The sequence below is a fragment of the Prionailurus bengalensis genome, chromosome A1 (assembly GCF_016509475.1).
Source record: "Prionailurus bengalensis isolate Pbe53 chromosome A1, Fcat_Pben_1.1_paternal_pri, whole genome shotgun sequence".
NCBI classification, from domain to species: domain Eukaryota; kingdom Metazoa; phylum Chordata; class Mammalia; order Carnivora; family Felidae; genus Prionailurus; species Prionailurus bengalensis.
Window position 1 is genome coordinate 179,741,201 of NC_057343.1, and position 18,703 is coordinate 179,759,903.

General features: G+C 48.1%; 1 protein-coding gene across 1 annotated transcript in view; it reads right to left on the bottom strand.

Moving 5' to 3' along the window:
• Window positions 1-18,703, bottom strand: part of KCNIP1 (potassium voltage-gated channel interacting protein 1) — a 345,736-nt gene that overhangs the window by 293,591 nt on the left and 33,442 nt on the right. The window lies entirely within an intron of this gene.

Here is an 18,703-nt window from a genome sequence, read left to right on the forward strand (position 1 = left end):
AGGGGTTTGGTATTTACGGGGGAAGGAAGGAAATTTCATAGGGTGGTCAGGGAAGGTGTCGCGGAGAAGGGGGCATTTAAGCAGAGCTGGGAAGGAGTGAGTCATATAACTGGGCAGAGGAAAAGCACTCCAGGCAGAGGGAACAGCTGGTGCACAGACCCTGAGGTGAGGGGCAGGAGGGGAAAAACGGGGAGTCGGGCTGCTGGAGCAGCTGGCCTGCTCTATGCTGTACCCCCAGAGGCAGCTGTGTCCCAGTGCTCTCTGTCTTAGACTACACTGCAAGGATCTCCAGAGATTGTTCTTTTCTGTGTGTGTCCAGTGATCTCCTTGGGCAAGTGTCCAGAAATCAAATTTCTAGATCAAAGAGTTTGCACATTTTCAACGGTAGGAGCCACTTCTGGAAGCTTTCTCCAAAGACATTTTTCTTCTTTCTTCCTGCATCCCCCCCCCCCCGCCCCCGCCCCATGCTCGGTACATTTTTCTTAGAGACCTACATTAATCTTCCCCCAAACTGTTTACCTCCTGCTATTTGAATGTTCAGAGATCCCAATGGCCACCACTTGCCCAGAGGAAAAGGCTAAGCTTTTTGGCCTGGAACTCAAGGCTTTCTCCGTCTGCTCCTAGCAGATTTTTCCCACGTTTCCTCCGGCTGCTCCCTTACACCGTCTACTCACTGCTCCAGCAGATGTTTCCCAGGATGTGTTTGGTCCTGGAAAAAATGGAAAGCTGAAAACTGAAGAATGTCAGTCTGGTTGGTGGGGTCCCAGTCAACTGAACTGCACTTGGTGGGATGTTAGAGGTTCAGTGGCCAGCCACCCCCATACTCCACAGTCCCTCAGCCACACCTTGCCTCTCAGCCATGTGTCCTCTATTTTCATTGGATCCAACATTTATTCACTCCGCAAGTACATATCATCCCCTGCTAGAGGCAGGCTCTCTGCTAAGCATGGGGACCCCTAAATGGGTATGATTAGGGCCCAGCTCTAGTGCCTTTCCCATTTCTCTTTGAAATCTTCCAACCCTACTGGGATTCCACCTACCCTAGGAATCTCCTTGACCACCTGGGAGCCCAGTCAGCTCCCTCCTCCCTCCTCCCACTTCCCACAGCACCTGCCTTCCATTTGGCACTTGGCATGAGTTTATCCACAGTCACTAATATTTTTATTTTTTTAATGTTTATTTTTGAGAGAGAGAGAGAGAGAGAGAGACAGAGTGCAAGTGGGGGAGGGGCAGAGAGAGAGAGAGGGAGACACAGAATCCGAAGCAGGCTCCAGGCTCTGAGCTGTCGGCACAGAGTCTGATGTGGGGCTCGAACTCATGAACTGTGAGATCACGTCCTGAGCCTGAGTCAGATGCTTAGCTGACTGAGCCACCCAGGTGCCCCAACACTAATTATTTTTTGGTAGTTGTGTGTTTCATTGCTCCAACTAGACCGGAGCTAGGAGCGGACAGGGACTACAGCTTATTTTACATCTTTGTAATGGTCTCTGTGCCAATAGATTATCTGGCATATTGTGCTTTCTTACCAAATATTAGTTTGTTGAGGATCTGGTTATGCTTCATCTCTGCTCAAAAACACTTGATAAAATCCAAATTCCTCAGCCTGTCACTTAAGACCTTCTCTTTAGGACTTGACTGAACATCGCCTCCTCCAGGAAGTCTTCCAGGAAGGATTATCTTAGGTAGAAGCTCACCTATGCCCCACCCCCCTCACACACACACATGCACGTGCACACACACACTCCTCTGTTGTCCTCTATTACAACAAGATCTGCAAGGTGGATGAGAACTTGGTCTTCAAACTCACAAGCCCCTGAGTTCTTTCTTTTTTCTTTTTTAAAATGTTTATTTTTTTCGAGAGAGAGGCAGACTGCAACTGGGGGAGGGGCAGAGAGGGAGACAGAATCTGAAGCAGGCTCCAGGCTCTGGGCTGTCAGCACAGAGTCCAACGTGGGGCTTAAACCCACGAACAGTGAGATCATGAGCTGAGCTGAAGTCAGACGCTTACCCGACTGAGCCATCCAGGTGCCCCACAAGCCCCCAGAGTTCTAACCTTGGCTCTGCCACATAATGGTCATGTGGCAGTTCCTTCAGCTCTTAGACTCTCAGCTTCCTCATCTGTGGAATAGGCATCATAATCACATTTGCCTCCTGGCAGGGATAGAGGGCCATGCTGTGAGAAATAGTAAGCAAAGGCGGCCACGGGCTCCAGCACCACGTGGAAAGCCACAGTAAATTAGCATCATCTTCTTACTGGCCACGTCAGGTGTCTGTGTGCTCCTTTAGGACCGTCCAGAGCCGGCTTAGCTCCCCTCTGAATGGCTGGTGCCTGTTGGGGTCTGGGACAGGGAAGATGCTTAACCAATGCTTGTTGGGTGAGCGACCAGACACATTTACCTGTCATCCCAGGAAAACAGAGCTAAAAGCCCACTGATAGGGCATTGGGAACAAAGCTAAGTCCTAACGGGATTGAACTCGCCTCTCCTTGGGCGCGTTCTCCTATTTCATGGCCCTGCCAGGCTTCCATGGGCAGCTGTGCTGAGTCAACCTCAATATCTTTCTGACATATTCACTCAGATTCATCTAGACTCCACTGAGTTCTTCCTTTTTTATCTTGATTCGAATGTATATTTTCCCATTATAATCTAATTTTCTCCCTTCCTCCCAAACCAGAGCACTTTGCCCATAGAGATGTGGGCCACTGTTTGCATTTATAGCATCCTTATTAACCCTGCCCTGACCTCTGGGCTCAGTGCTCAGCCTGGGGAACAACTTCAGTTCCCTTTCCACAGGGCCTATTAAAATGCCTTTCTTTTAATTGGTCCAAAATGGAAGATGAGCTAAAAAAAATATGCCAGCTTTCCTTTTCCATTTCAGGGTGCAGGAAGGACACACGGTGTGCCTGCGTTGTGTCGCAATGCCCTGTGTGAAGGACCCAGGGGAGCCGCGTGAGGCAGGCTGATGAGGCAGGGTGGCTGGTGGGGGCTCAGGGATCCTCTGAGGGCTTTTCTGGGTTTCTGGCGGTGACCCTGGGGCTTAGAACGAAAAAGATGTAAAATTGCATAATACTGTGAATTCAAATTTGGCCATCAGCAAAATTGTCCTTTAAAAATGCTGGTCAGATACTATGACTAATATAGATACTTATTACATGCTTTGAGCACTTACTGTGCTTTAGGCTCTGCTCTAAATGCTTTCTGGGTGTTCATCCCTCAAACCCTCATATATTGGAGAAATATTTTTTTTTCCATTTTCGGGTGAAGACATTGAGGCACAATGAAGGTATAAACTCAACCAAACAACCTAGCTCTAAACAGCAGGGAGCTATGGCTAGCTCACATGGATCCTTTCTAGAAATGACGTAGGACGTCCTGTTCTCTTGGTGGTGGCCCAGCCTCCACAGCTTGGCGATAGGAGCACCGGGTACCAGCCCTCCTTGCCATCTTGGACAGAAGCCCTTGCACAAGGTATAAACTCCCCAACCTCCCACGGTGGCCCTGGTGGCAGAAGTAGGATCTGAACCCAGACTGGCTTGGAGTCTGTATGCAAAAGTCCTGTACACCCCAGCCCTTGCTGAGCTGGCTCACTGAGGGGGGGGGAGGGGGGCTCTTCTGTGCCTGAGTTACCGGAGCTGAGAGCAGAGCTGGGGACGGAGAAGTAGCTCAGGCTTTTTGGTTTGCTAAGATCAATGGGTCAGGAGGGTTCATGAGCATGTCCAGACCCAAGGATTTAGCCCCAAGGGCAAAACTTTAGGGTCTGAAGATCCTGAAGGCCGGTTCTAGGCAAGTCTCTGGATGGATTTGTGTAGGTTAGGAACCCACGCTCAGATAAGGCAGAGTACAGAATGACACTTTCAAGTTTGAGATTTTGATTTCAGGAGATGACATGGTGGAGAAGGAGAGGCATGGCGTTGAGCATCAGACAGAGCAGGGTTTCTGTTCCAGACCCACCTCTCACCGCCTGCGTGACTTTGGGTGCATTAGTAACCAGCCACGCTCAGTCTGAAGAGGAACCGAGTTGTCCTTGTTGGGTGCCTAAAACAGAGTCTCCCCGCTCTGCTCCTCATCTCTTCAGCTGTGAGGGTATCTCACGCCCCCAAACCTCCCCTGCCACATCAGCGCCCCCTCCTGCCCACCGCCCGCCCCTCAGCTGGAGAAATGAACAGAGTTCCTGCTTGTGTGGGCCCAGGGGAGTTGGTGCCATCAGTGAGGAGAAGCTCATGGCCTTTAGGAGCCCAGAAGCTCCGGGGGTAAAATGTCTTCAGAACCCTCCCCTATCACCTTCCTTTTTATGCAAAACACTCACACAGAGACCCACAGGCTGAATCTTCATTCTGTTTCTCTTTTTCTGTGCTTATTTTTCTTTTCCACTGAGACTTTTGATCAGGGCTAGGGCAACAGCCAAGAAAACATTCTTCAAGAAGCCAGAGAATATTTAAAATACAATTTTAAATATTTGCCCTCATAAGAATGACCAAAAATAAACCGAAACACTGGCCTGGACCATTTCCTCCTGGTCTGGCACACACATTTCAGGGTCCAGGGGGAGCAGCTAGGGACAAATGTGGTTCTGACAGGGTGTTCTCAACCCTCCAAGTTCAGGATGCAGGATAATTCCGCTCACATCCTCGCTCTTATTGAGTTACATCACAAAGAACTCACTCACTCAGCACTTGGCCGAGCAGATTATGGACCAGCAGATCTCCTGGCCAAGCCCAGGAGATGATTCGAGGAATAACAAATGCGCTCACGCCCAAGTAGCGCATCTCCCTCTGGTGGGCCTGGCCTGTTTCGTGAGGGCCCCGACAGGCCGAGGACTCTTCTGCAAGTGCTTCTGCTCCAGCCAACAGTCATAATCTCCTTCCATCATCCAGTGTCCTCCTCCAGTTAATCCTGTGCACCATTGACTATTGGCCGGATTTCGAAATGACAGTAAGGACAAAATGAGAGCAGCTGGCATTTGCTTTGTCAGGATTTGTTCTATGTGCTCTACTCATATGATCTTCCTTCATCTACCTCAGAAGCTAGGAGCTGTAATTCTCCCAGTTTACAGACGGGAAGATGGAGGCTCAGAATGATTAAGCAACTTGCCTTAGGTCACACAGCTGAACAAGTTGTGGTTCAACAGAACTCACACCTTTGAAGGGCTGCCAACCTAGACAAGATGCCACCGGGGGCGGGGGGGTCACTGGGCTCACTCACGGGGAGTGCTTTCCAAGTGCATTTTGTAGGCATGTACTTCCCTAAAGCGTTAATACATCTTCTAAAAAAGATACAGGGGTCAGATTTCATTTGTGAAGCAGTGGGCTAAGCATTGCCAGTTTTGTTTCCCTACCTCAGGATGTCTTAGGACTTCTACTCTCCTAATCTGCAGGAGGCTCCCCACGCTGCATTTCCTTAATCACAAAGGTGCCATCAATTCTAAGGTGCATCATTTATGCAACAACTACTTTCCTAGGAAATAAACATGTTCGCACAGGCTGTATATCAAGTGTAAGACACGTGCTGATTTCCAAAGCGTTCATATGTGGCAATCAAAGAAACGTGTTATTAGGCAGGGTTTTCCCAGGACTTTGGGCCAAGGAACTCATCTTATTCAGGACTGGTGCTCCTCAGAAAAGTCTTTGGCCACCACGGGATGCAGGAGAGAGCTGTCTCGGAGCTGGGTGGCTGGGGAGACATCAGGGAGGCAGCCTGGAAATACGTCTTGAGATCTGGGCAAGAGGGGAAAAGAGAGGCTGGAGTGGGCTGGGTGCTGGAGCACATACAAGGAGGGGCTGCCTCCTTCCCTCAGGACTGTGTCCTGCCTGGCACCCCATTACAAAGGGGGACTGCAGGGAAGAGGAGGAGGATGTTCTTGGGACACGTTTCCCCACCACCACTCAGGCAAACGCTAAATACAGAGAACAAGCAGCCATGGCTCCTGCCCTTGGGACCTCACAGTCTATTATGGAGACCTTGAAACCAGCAGTTTCGGCACCAGCCAGGCATTGCTATGGCAGGGGAAATGTGCGTGCTATGAGAGCTTAGCGGTACTCTTCCTACCTGGGAAGTGGTCAGGGAGTGCTTCCTGGAGAAAGTAGCTTTTAAGCCAAGGCCTGATGGATAGGGGGTTGCTGAACAAAATTAATAATAGTTAGGGTAGCCGAGATGTTGGGGTAGAGAAATGGGACATTGAAAAGGCCCGGGTCATGCAGGGTCTTGATGACCATGGGAGGACATACGGATCTCACCTTGCAGACCATGGAGATCTGGTGTGGGAGTTAAGACCAAGGGACTTAAACACACTAAGTTGGAATCCCAGCTACAATCTTGTCTAGCCTAGGGCAAGTTCGTCTGCAGAGCTAAACCTCAGCTCTGTCATCTGTGTAATGGGGATAACGACAGTACCTACTGCAGAGTTGTTGTGAAGGTTGTATAGGAAAGTGTGTGCAAAGTGCCCAGCATGGAGCGAAGTATTATTATGGAAGAGCCCTGGCCCCAGATTTGGACAGCACAGATTCAGGTCTGGCTCTGTCACATGTTAGCTGCAGGCCTTATCAACGCATTGGACCTCTCTTTCCCACCTGTTCAAAGGAGATGGTACCTGTCCAAACTTCTAATGTGGCATTTTTTTAAAAAAATAAGTTTTTGGTTACACTCACTAGTAAAAGGAAAATAGAGGTATCGGTCAATGCAAGCATTCTCCTTTCTCTTTCTTTCTAAAGTCCTTCCCTTTTTTAGATTTATAAATGTTCCTCCCATTCACACTGACTAACTGTCAGACATGTCCTGAGACCCCAGGCTGCCCCCCAGCTTCAGCCCCTCAGATTAATCTCCCGGCTCCATATTTCTCTGAGAATTCCATCAACGGATTCTTTCTTAGGCCAGATATCTCCTGAGCAAAAGGAGAGCAACAAGGGCTGTTTTGTCTTGGAAAGCTAACGAATTATTTAAAACTGTGCTGGGCTCAGGTGAGTGAGCTAATGGCCCCGCAGCACTTGGAGGTTTTACTTGGGGTCTCCAGCCCTGAGACCCTCTGCTGTCACTTTCTTTAGAGAATCATGGCACCGACTTAGGCACATGGCTTTCCCTCCTTTCTGGCTTTGGATCTCACCAGTGCAGAAGGTCTGGTGTTATCAAGCTCTAGGCAGGGAGGAGGGTCATTTCTGTGTCAGGATGCTTCTGGCTACAGGGTTGCCCAGTCTTCAAAAGGAGGAAGGAGCCTAAAGGGGAGAGTGGATGAATGAACCCTCTGTCTTTCCCAAGCTGGGGCTTGGGAACAGGAGATAGGGAAAGATACTGTGGAGGAGACAGAGGAGGCTTCTTTGGATAGGAGGCCACCTTGCTGGTTCTGGTCCCGCTGAACAAGTCCCAGGCAAGGCTGCTTTGGACAAGCCACTTTCCTCTTTGTGTCCGAGTCACTTTTTAAAAACTCAAGAGGTGCAATTATTACTACCTGCCATTTATTGCCCAGATCCTCGCACTCACTCCTATGGATGATTACGTCTATTTTACAGATGGGAAAATTGTGGCACAGAGAGGTGAAAAAACTTGGCCATATTCCCAGGACTAGTAACGGGTGGAGTGGAGATTGGAACTGGGGTGTGTGAACTCTAACTCTGTGAGCTCACACACAGTACACACAGCTCCTCTCCAACCTACCCCTCCTAGGGCCAGTCCCTTCAAGCTCCAGAGAACTCTTTCAACATCTAGACCCATGTATCTGTGATTTCCCATGAAAACACCCCAGATATCTCTTCCACCAACTCACTAATCATGCTATCCACTATTCCCCCCAGATTATGCCATGTGTTTCAGAGGGCTTCCACACAGCTGCAAGTCTGTTATCTTAGAGGAAAGCATAGTAACTACAAACACAAGCATTTATCTGATCAATTGGTGTTTTTTTTTTTAATTTTTTTTTCAACGTTTTTTATTATTTATTTTTGAGACAGAGAGAGACAGAGCATGAACGGGGGAGGGGCAGAGAGAGAGAGGGAGACACAGAATCGGAAACAGGCTCCAGGCTCCGAGCCATCAGCCCAGAGCCTGACGCTGGGCTCGAACTCATGGACCGCGAGATCGTGACCTGGCTGAAGTCGGACGCTTAACCGACTGCGCCACCCCGGCGCCCCTCAATTGGTGTTTTAAAATCACAGGAACTGAGGAAATAGCAGAAGAAGCAAATAAGTTTTGAGGAAGTGGAAGAAGGTGTCCCCACTGGGAGGTTGAGCCCAGGGGAAATATGGATGAGCCCTGAGTCTCCATCCGGAGGTGGGACCAACCTCAGTGTTGCCAGTCTCGTGGGTTTCCAGGAGGATCACCTGGAATCATGGCTGAGCAGGGGCTCTATACACAGCCATGAGAGGGGTTGCCACACCCAGCCTGACACCAGAGCTCGTCTGGGGTCCCACCTGCTCCCCAGCTCGGATGCAGGTGGTACAGGTGGTTAGAATCACTGGTCCAGGAGTTATATTATCTACGCTTTGACAGACAGGAGATAGGAGATTGCAGAGACCTCAGTCAGTTGCTGTCCACCACAAAGCTGACCTGTAGGCATGGACCCCAGATGCTAACGTGGCCCAAGGAAGGGTCTGCCCAGCCTGGGCTTTATTCCAGTTTCCTGACCTGGTGTACCAGCAAGCAAGAGGATCCCAGGGAAGCCAGGTGGCCCACAGGGAGACTTGCATACAGGCTGGTGTTGAGAATCTCTCTTCTTCTTGGGGTTGGAGAAAAAGCAGCACATATTTGCAATGCAGCTGGACAGCATGTATCAAGGACATTAAAACAATTTATCCTTTTTGACTCTATCTGGGAGCCTATTCCAAGGCAACAATCAAAATGACCGAAATACCTACCTGCATAAAGATGTTCTGTGCAGCCTTATTTATAACTGGAAGTAATCCTTATGTCCAACAGTTGGGAGACAATTGAGTAAACCGTAGTCTATCTACCTTCTCACCCTTATGCAGGCAGTAAAAATAATGTCATGAAGACTTTATATTAGCAAGAGAAAATGATGATAATACAATAATAAATGAAAAGGCAGAAGAATAAAAACCTTGCAGTGGTAGATTGCAAAAATGGCCACAGTGTTTTGTAGATTTCCCTATCAGGAGGCCGTCTTTCCTTCCCCTCTCGAATCTGGGCCAGCCTTGGGACCAGCTGGGACTAATAGGATGTGGTGTGATATGGCACAAGGGCCAAGCCTGGACCTTGAGAGGATTTGCAGCTTCCAATTCGCTTTCTGCTCTTGGAACCAGCACCATAAGAGCAGGCTCATCTAGTCCCCTAGGAAACCCCTTGTCACCCGAGTCACCTGGTCACTCCAGCTGATAGCCAGCCACCCTTGGGATGTGAGTGAGGCCTTCCAGAGCCAAGTGAGTACATGAGTGGGCCCAGCTGAGGTCAGCCAAGCTCAGATCAGACCGGAAGGACCACACAGAAGAATTATGAGCCTCTGTTGCTCAATTTGGGGTAGTTTGTTACACAGGAATGGATAACTGACACACAAGCCTATGAGTATCACCAGGTACAGAAAAACTACTTACAAGGGGTGGGGGGGGGGGGTAATAAAATCCTGGAGGACAAGATTCCAAAATGCAAGGACTAGGTTTATTAAATGGTGGTGGGATTACAGATCATTTTTAAAAGATCATTTGTTTCAAAATGTTAAGACTGTGTTTAAGCTATTTGCAAAGAAAAATAAATGCACATTTTAAAAAGCGAAGATGGGAGCCGAATTTTCTTCTCTGTACAGAGTTCTAATTCAAATCCTTCTGACACGGTTGCTTTTTGAGTTGGGACCTCATCAGTCTGCCTAACATGGATACAGGGGGAGACTTGAGCTCTGCCCTCCAGGCAGGGCCAGGACGATGGGCTCTGGAGGGCTATCCCTGGGACACTTGGCCTCTTTCCCACAGGCTCTGAAGCAGGAAGCTTGAGAACTGTTTTCTGGTGTTTTCAGCCGCCATCTGTAGCTCCCGCCACCCCCCAACCCCTATGGCATTCACAGTCCACACAGGGCAGGCAGTCCCACACCCTTGTTACTTTTTAATTGTTCCACTGTGTTTAGAGAGCTCCAGAACCAAAGCTGACACAGGAAGAGGAGCCTGAAATTTGGCGTGTAAAAGCCTGGACTCAAATCGCAGCTCGGCCCTTCCTGGCTCCTGCATTCCACCCTTGGCACAGACTGTGCTTCAGGGCCTGAGCTAGGCCTGCACATTAAAAAAAATTTTTTTAATGTTTATTTAATTTTGAGAGAGACAGAAGGAGTGTGATCAAGGAAGGGGCAGAGAGAGAGGGAGACACAGAATCCGAGGCAAGCTCCAGGCTCTGAGCTGTCAGCACAGAGCCCGACGTGGGGCTCGAACCCACAGACCACGAGATCATGACCCGAGCCGAAGTCGGACGCTCAACCGACTGAGCCACCCAGGTGCCCCAGGCCTGGACATTTAGAGATGAATTGTGGGGGGGGCCTACACACTCAAACACCAAATTTACTGTTTGAGTAATTTACTCATAGTTTACACATAATTTACTGTTGAAGCTGGGTTGGTTTTGAGAGTGAAGGGGGCTGACTGGAGTAAACAGGGGCTGTGCAAGCTGCTGGGGCCCTCCGGCCATGCTGCCCGGAGCCCATTCTTTCCAAACAGAGTTGCAGTCTAGAAGAGCAGTCCAGCAAACAAAGGGAATTTAAACAAATTACAAAGAAAATCACCGCTTTCCTTTAAATGCATGAAAGTAGGTAATACTCATAGTTCACAGTTACACTGTTCCTATTTTTCCTTTGTTCCTGAATTTTTCCTAACTGAAGCTGTTCCAAAACCCCTCACATGTCAAACCAGAGAAGATTTTCTAGGACACTTGGCCCACGTGGGTTTTCTCTCTTTCAGCCACCCCCTCCCTTTCCAGCTCTCAGCTCTATGTTACCTCTCTGCCTTCTGCCTCTCTAAAGCCAGCTCTCTCCCCCCATTATCCAGAGGGACCGGAAGGAGGAGGGAAGGAGAATCTGACAGTCGAGGACAAAGAACTGACTGCTTGGAGTGGGAACCAACAGGGAGGCCATGTAGAGCAATCTGATCAATGTTATTCTTGGTACACACACAGATAACACAGTGCGCAAAGTTCAAAGATAGAGCGGGCCTACCTGAGGGAGGGGCACCTAATTCAGATGACCCTTAATAAACATTGATTGAACTTTGATTTAAATGCTCTGTGACTTTAGTCAAATCACTTAACCCTTCTTTTTATTATTTTTTAAATTTTTTTAATGTTTATTTATTTTTGAGAGAGAGGGAAAAACAGAATGTGACTGGGGGAGGAGCCGAAAGAGAGGGAGACACAGAATCCGAAGCAGGCTCCAGGCTCTGAGCTGTCAGCACAGAGCCCGACACAGAGTGGGAAGTCACAGACAGCGAGATTGTGACCTGAGCCGAAGCTGAACACTTAACCAACTGAGCCACCCAGGCGCCCCAAATCACTTAAGCCCCAAATTCCTCTTCTGGGTGAAAGAGTGAATTATATGAATGAGAAGTACATGAATGAATGATACTATGACAATCACAGCCAGCTGACCAGGAAATTTTGATGTCCTACCCAGCTCCAATAATGTGATATTCATACTAAGAAGTGGCATTTTATCCAGGACTACATTTCCCAGGCTCCCTTGCACCTGGGTGACACCATGTGACTAGTCCTCACAAATGGAAGGTGAAGATAAACGGTGCATGTCACTTGTAGGCCAAGGTGGTTAAGTACCAATCACCCTCATTTTCTCTCTGCACCTATTCCCTCCTTCCAGTCTATTGGCTAGATAATTCTGGGGTCACCTCAAGGCCACAAAACAGTGGAACCATCAGATGAAGGAGCCTGATTCCACGAACAACCACCTAGAGGGGAGCCGCCCAACCAGAAGCATATATTCTGGACTCCCCGCAAATGGAAATGCACTGTTGTTGGGAAAAGCCAATAAAATCTTAGGATTGTCACAGCAGTTAATCCATCCTTGATAATTCTCCTGCCTCTCAGGGTTGTTATGCAGATTAAAGACGATGGGCGTAGTGGCTTCAATGGTGCCCCAACACCCACCCCCCTCCTGCCAGCCCTGGAAAAAAGATTTGTCCGTGTCCAAATCCTTGGACCATGTGAATGTGGTCTTATTAGAAGAAAAAGGTCTTTGCAGACGTAATTAAGGATTTTGAGATCATCCTGGATTACCTGGGTGTGCTCAAAAACCAACGACGACTGTCTTTGTAAGACAGAAGAGGAGAAGGTCCAGTGAAGATAGTTGCAGAGATTGGAGTGACACGGCCACAAGCCAAGGAATGCCTGGGACCTCCAAAAGCTGTGAGAGACAAGGAAGGACCCTCCCCTAGAGCTGTGTAGGCAGCCTCTTGATTTCAGACTTGTGGCCTCCAGAACTGAGACAATACATTTCTATTGCTTGAAGCAGCCCAGTATGTAGCAATTTGTTACAGCAACACTAGGAAACTAACATAATGAGGTATGTACAGAGCCTAGCAAGAAGGCACTCAGTAACTTGTGAATTGTAAAAAAGTAGCCCCAGAGGCCGTTACAGTTTGCTTGGAGACAGGGTCTTCTGGGAGATAGTGTCCCCTGAGAGCAGGCGCAGTTCAAATCTATCTGGTCAACCCCTTGAGCTTTGTGCGAGCAATCTTATTGTTTGTGGTTGACAAACATACATATTTATTAACGTGCCACAAGGGAAATTAAAAAGCCCTTTTCTGCAGCGTCTCTTTTCAAATGCCTGAAAATGGGGCGCCTGGGTGGCTCAGTTGGTTGAGCGTCCAACTTCAGCTCAGGTGATGATCTCATGGTTCATGGGTTCGAACCCCGTGTCGGGCTCTGTGCTCACAGCTCAGAGCCTGGAGCCTGCTTCCGATTCTGTGTCTCCCTCTCTCTCCACCCCTCCCCTGCTTGGGTCTGTCTCTCAAAAATAAATAAATCTTTAAAAAAAAATTTTTTTTTTTTAATTTTAAAGGAAGCAGCTGCTGCGGCCAGCGCCCTGGGCTGGCAGACCAAGAGCCAGCCTCAAGAGCAAGCCGTGGCTTCCTCCCATGGTCCTGGCTCAGACTGAGTCACTGGCTGAGGCGTGCCCTGGAACTTCAAGAAGGCTATGCCTGGCTCCTCCCCAGGCGGAGGAGAGGCCATAGGGAGAGACTTCCTGGGGGCCCCCTGAAGGAGGCTGTGGAGTAGCGAAAAGAAAGTCGGGGGGAGTGGCCAGCAGGCCAGCACCTGCTCTGCTTTAGTGCGCCCATCTATAAAATGAGGGCAATCATAGTACTTATTTCATAGATCACAGGATCAAATGCGATGCTGTGTTCCAAGTACTTAGCAGAGTGCCTGTCACATGTTAGTGCTTAGGAATTGAGAACCCTAGTTATGGGTAGAGAAATAATCTTCAGAAGGAGTATGGTAAGAACACTGCCTGGGAGTCAGTGGACATGGGATCCAGACTACGTTCTGGAGGCTGTAGAGAAATGTCTGAATCCCAATCCCTGCACCATCAAAGCTGTGTGGCTTTGGGTAAGTCACTTCACCTCTCTGAGCTCAGACAGCTCACCAGCAGAAGGGAAGTTCACATGTTATTGAATCCTATACTTCTGGGCAAAGTGAATCCTATGATTCCAGGAAAAGAGAAGGGGTTAAAGCCTTTAAAAGGCTCATAATCTTTGACTGTGATCCCTGCTTTTAGAAATCTATTGGAAGAAAAGAATCGGAGAGGTGAACAAAGACTGATGTTCGAACGTTGTCACTGGAGGAGAGTTAATAATAACAAAACCTTGAAAATAGTCTAAATGTCTCCTAATTGGAAAGTACACATGTTACGGCACATCAGTAAAATGAACTATCAGAGACATGAAGCATTATGTTGCAAAATAATATCACCTTAATGGGAATGTGTTTCTATTTAAAATAAGAAGGACGGGGGCGCCTGGGTGGCACAGTCGGTTAAGCGTCCGACTTCAGCCAGGTCACGATCTCGCCGTCCGTGAGTTCGAGCCCCGCGTCGGGCTCTGGGCTGATGGCTCAGAGCCTGGAGCCTGTTTTGAGCCCCGCATCAGGCTCTGGGCTGATGGCTCAGAACCTGGAGCCTGTTTCCGATTCTGTGTCTCCCTCTCTCTCTGCCCCTCCCCCGTTCATGCTCTGTCTCTCTCTGTCCCAAAAATAAATAAACGTTGAAAAAAAAATTTAAAAAAAAATAAAAAAAAAAAATAAAATAAGAAGGACGTACTTAAAATCATACAGAACATTCCTAAATTTATTTTTAAAAAGCATTTGCATTTGTCTTTAGAATATAATCTAAACATCAATACTTTGACAGTGGTTTCCTTGGGATGTTGGACTTGATTTCTTCTTTTCTGTGCTTCTCAGATTCTCTACCACTTCCCTCTGTTAATTTGTGAATAGAAAGCCTTACACACAGGAAGCTGTTGACCTACATGATCTCTATGGGCCCTTGGAGGGACGTTCTATGACTCAGCAAAAGGGTGGGAATATTCTCTTTGTAGCTTCGAAGCTCCCACCATGCAGGGAGTCGGAAGGGGACGGGAGAAGGAATATCGTTCAGTCCTTGGACCCCATCTGACAGGCACCACTAAGAATAGTTAATGCATTTGGGGCCCTGAATCTTGCCAGAGTCAAACATGCCCAGGGTGGGGACTTCTTGTTCACTCCTGATCACATGCCGTTGACTTGCCACGAACATGCACTTAGGAGGGGACTACTGCCCAGGACCACAGCATCACTGGGAGCCCTTGGTTCTCATCACCCCAGAGTCCGAGTCCCATGGACTATGGTATGAAAAGAGCTCCATCAGCCTGCATCTACTTCCCCTACCTTGTCTCTCCCCACCACCCCCAGTGCTCAAATCAGGTCTGGCCTGGGCTAGGAAACTGAAACCCGCTGCCATCTTCCACTTCTATGGCTCTCTCATCTTTATCCCCAGGTTCTGGTCCCCATATTGTGTTCTAATAGATCCAAACTCTCCCAGACCTGTCAGTTCCAGGACAATGACGGGTGCAAGTGAGGGTAGGGGTGGGTGGAGCAGGTCCACCTACCAGTAGAGTGTGACCTGAGCTCCACTAAACAAGCCAACAAGCACCATTCCTCAATATCCAACAACATGGCGTCCATGGAATATACTACGGCTCACCCATATAAAATGTGTACTGTACAAGCTTTTAAAAAATGTTTTCTGGAATGGGAAAACAAGTACAATATTCTGTTACATTAAGGAGCAAGAGTTTCTTTTCTGGTCAAATGCTACAACACGGATGAACCTTGAGTACATTATATGAAGTGAAATAGCCTGACACAAAGGGGCAATTTTGGTACGATTCTATTTATACGAGGAATCTAAAGTAGTTAGACTCAGAGGAACACAAAGTAGATAGCGGTTGCCAAGGAGGAGGGAGAAATGGGGAGTCGTTGTGTAATGGGTTATAGAGTTTCAGTTTTGCAAGACGACCAAGTTCTGGAGACCTGGGGCACAACAATGTCAATATCGTTAGCACTTCCAAATTGTACACTTAAACTGGTTAAGATGGTGAATGTTTTTTGAAAAAGCAAAAGATTTTCTTCTGACGAAACCACAAACAGCAGCAAAACCCCGATTCTCTGTTTATCTAGCGATGCGACAGTGGTAAGAACAGCTCTGGCCCCGGATCTCAGGGAGCTTATACACTCCAGCGGGAAGACCAGTGAATGGGGAATAGGCACAAGAAGAAACAGCATCACAAGGACAGGGAGGGAAGGAGCTGCATACATGTGCTCCGAGCATGTTAAACCACAGCCCCGACCTGGCCCAGGAGTCGAGGAGAGTGGCTAAGGGAACAGAAGTGAGGGGAGGACCCCAGGACTGAATCCCAGGGAAGGGGAAGAGCTCACTAGCAGGTGGGGACCCAGGAATGTGCCCTCTGGAGGCAGAGAATGCCTGAATCCTTTTAGGAGTGTCTGGAAGGACACACATGCACCCTGACCAACAAATTCTCTCCGGGTGGTGGGGTCATCATTGTGCTCTATCCTCCTCCTGCGCTTCTCTATCCTACAGCTTTTCCACGGTGAGCTTGGATGATGTTGCAGTAAGGAAAAAGCATGAGGAAACGACCTTACTGCGCAGATGGATAGCAGTGCTTTTTATTTATTTATGCTCTTCCTTGTTTCAAAGAGGATTTCAAGCTGCTTACAATTATGTTAACAATATAGCAGGCTAAAATACCTTGTCACTAAGTAAGAAACATGAGGGGAAGGAAAAGTGCCGGCTAAAAGAGTGAAACGAGAAAGGTGGGAGGCTTCCCTTCGCTTGGAGGGAGTAGCCCTGTCCTGCTCCTCCTCAGGTCCAGTCTTGCCATTTAATTCAAATATGGACATTTAATTGTCCTGTTTTTATCCATTGTCTTCTCAACTCCAGTGAAAAATCGTTCACCGTGATTTCCTCTGTCTTTTATTACTCTCTCCCCAAAAATATGTCATTTTATTTTTCCATTGTGCCTTTTTGCAGTTTTAAAAATCCATCTTCCCTTCCCCACGGGGACCCACCACAGTAGAGTGACATATTCGGAGTCTCCGCACGGTAGGTCCTCAAGTGTGTGAGCGAATGGCTCAGCGAGGACTGAGGGCCACTCATTCCCACTGCCAGTGGCACGGGCTCAGCACGGGCTCAGGACATGGTTGCCAATTTGATTTATGGGACTTATTATCCCAAGTGGTGGCGGAGAATAGATATTGATTCAAAAGGGTTTAAATAAATAAACGGATGCACAATCCAGAAAGGGCTATAGACTGAAGAGGGGGGCTTGTAAAGCAGCTGAGGCAGACGTTGTAAAGGAACATTGGTCCTCTTGAAAACCGTGCCTAAGGGAGTCATGGAGCAGCAGGCATGAGCTGTGGGGTCAGCAAGCACAGGTTCACGTCAGGCTCCATCACATCATGTGACAGGGGAGTGACCTTGGGCAAAGCATAGAAACGAGGCCTTTTGTGAGGACTGCTGAGAGGAATGTATATATATATTTGTGTATGCATATGCATGTATATGTGTATGTATATGCATGTGTGTGTATGTATAGGTTTATGGACATGTGCGTATGTGTATGTGTGTATGTGTGTGCATATGCACATTGTGTGCACATGCACATGTACATTTGTACACGTGCACATGCATATACATCTGTAAACACGTGCATGCATGTATATGTATATGTGTGCATATATGTGTATATGTATGTGAAAGTGTATACACGTGTATATGTGTGTGTGCAAATATGTACATGCATGTACGCAATGTGTGTCTACACATATGTATACATGCATCTGTATATGTATATGTATTTGCATTTGGATGTGGCTCATGCCCTGGCCCATAGTAACTGCTCAATAAATGAAAATCCCACTTATAACTCTATACTTCTATTCCATTTGTGCACCGGTGAGCAACCTGATATAAGAATATAGAGGGCGTTTCTAAAGCTCCCCTATACCACTCCAGATAGTCATTTCAGGCTTTTTCCTCCCCACTGGTTCAGTTCTACCACAATCACTAGCAACAGTAAGTTTCCCTTTTAAATCACTTACAATATATTCTAGTTACTGGGACTGCATAACAAAGTCCCTCAAAATATAGTGGCATAAAACAACCATTTAATTTGCTCGTGGGTTTTGTGGATGGGGAATTCAGAGAGTGCACAGAGTGGGTGGCTGGTCTCCGCTCCATGATGTCTGTGGCCGCAGCTGGGGGACTTGAAGGCTGGGGCTGGCATCATCGGCAGGCTCCTTCACTCATGTCGGTGGGGGATGCTGGTTGTTGGCTGAGAAGCGAACTGGGGCTGTCGGCTGGAACACCTCCATGTGACCTCTTGGCTTCCCCATGATACAGTGGCTGGCTCCAAGGGAGGTGTCCCGGGAGAGGGTGCTCAGTGAAAGCTGTATCGCTGTTTATGACTTAGCTTTGGAAATCACACAGTGTCACTTCTACCACATTCTATTGGCAAGGTGGTTACAGAGCTCTGCCAGTGTTGAAGGACACAGATGCCCCTCTTGATGGAGGAGCGTTGATGTCACATTGTGGGAAGAGCATGTGAGATGGGATGCATACTGGTGTGGCCGTCTTTGGAAAACACAATCTGCCGGTCAGAAAGCTTAGGTGATCTCTTATTTTTCAAGAGGCACCGAAGGTTTAGGTATAATTATCTCCATTCTAGAAATGGACAAACTGAGACAAAGATGCAAAGCAATTTGCCTTGGGCACTCTATTTAACCTCTCTGAACCTCAGTTACCTCATTTATAAAATGGGTAGAAAAACCTCTACCTGAATAGATTAGTATGAGCCCGCAGTGCTTATTACATTAGAGTGTTGGAGGTTTGAAGTTGGGAAGGCGTTTTGTGATTTCTAACAGCCCAGGTGAATGCAGAGCACTAATCTTTATTGTTGTAGTATCGTTATTTCCTTGCCCTTCACCTACAGCCCCACAGCCAGCTAAGGACCTGAGTCTTTCTCCACATACCTTCGAGAGCAGAGCTTGTCCCAGCATTTCGGAGGGTGGCTCACTTTCGTGCAGCAGAAGAGCTCACGGGCCCCATTTCTTGCCTGTTTCCCTCTTCCAAAAGGACAAGTACCTTGGGAAGAGGCTACCTGGCTGAGCGGGCTGCCCCTGCACCTGGCTGGCTGGGACAGCAGTGGGACTGTCACCGCTTTCAGCTT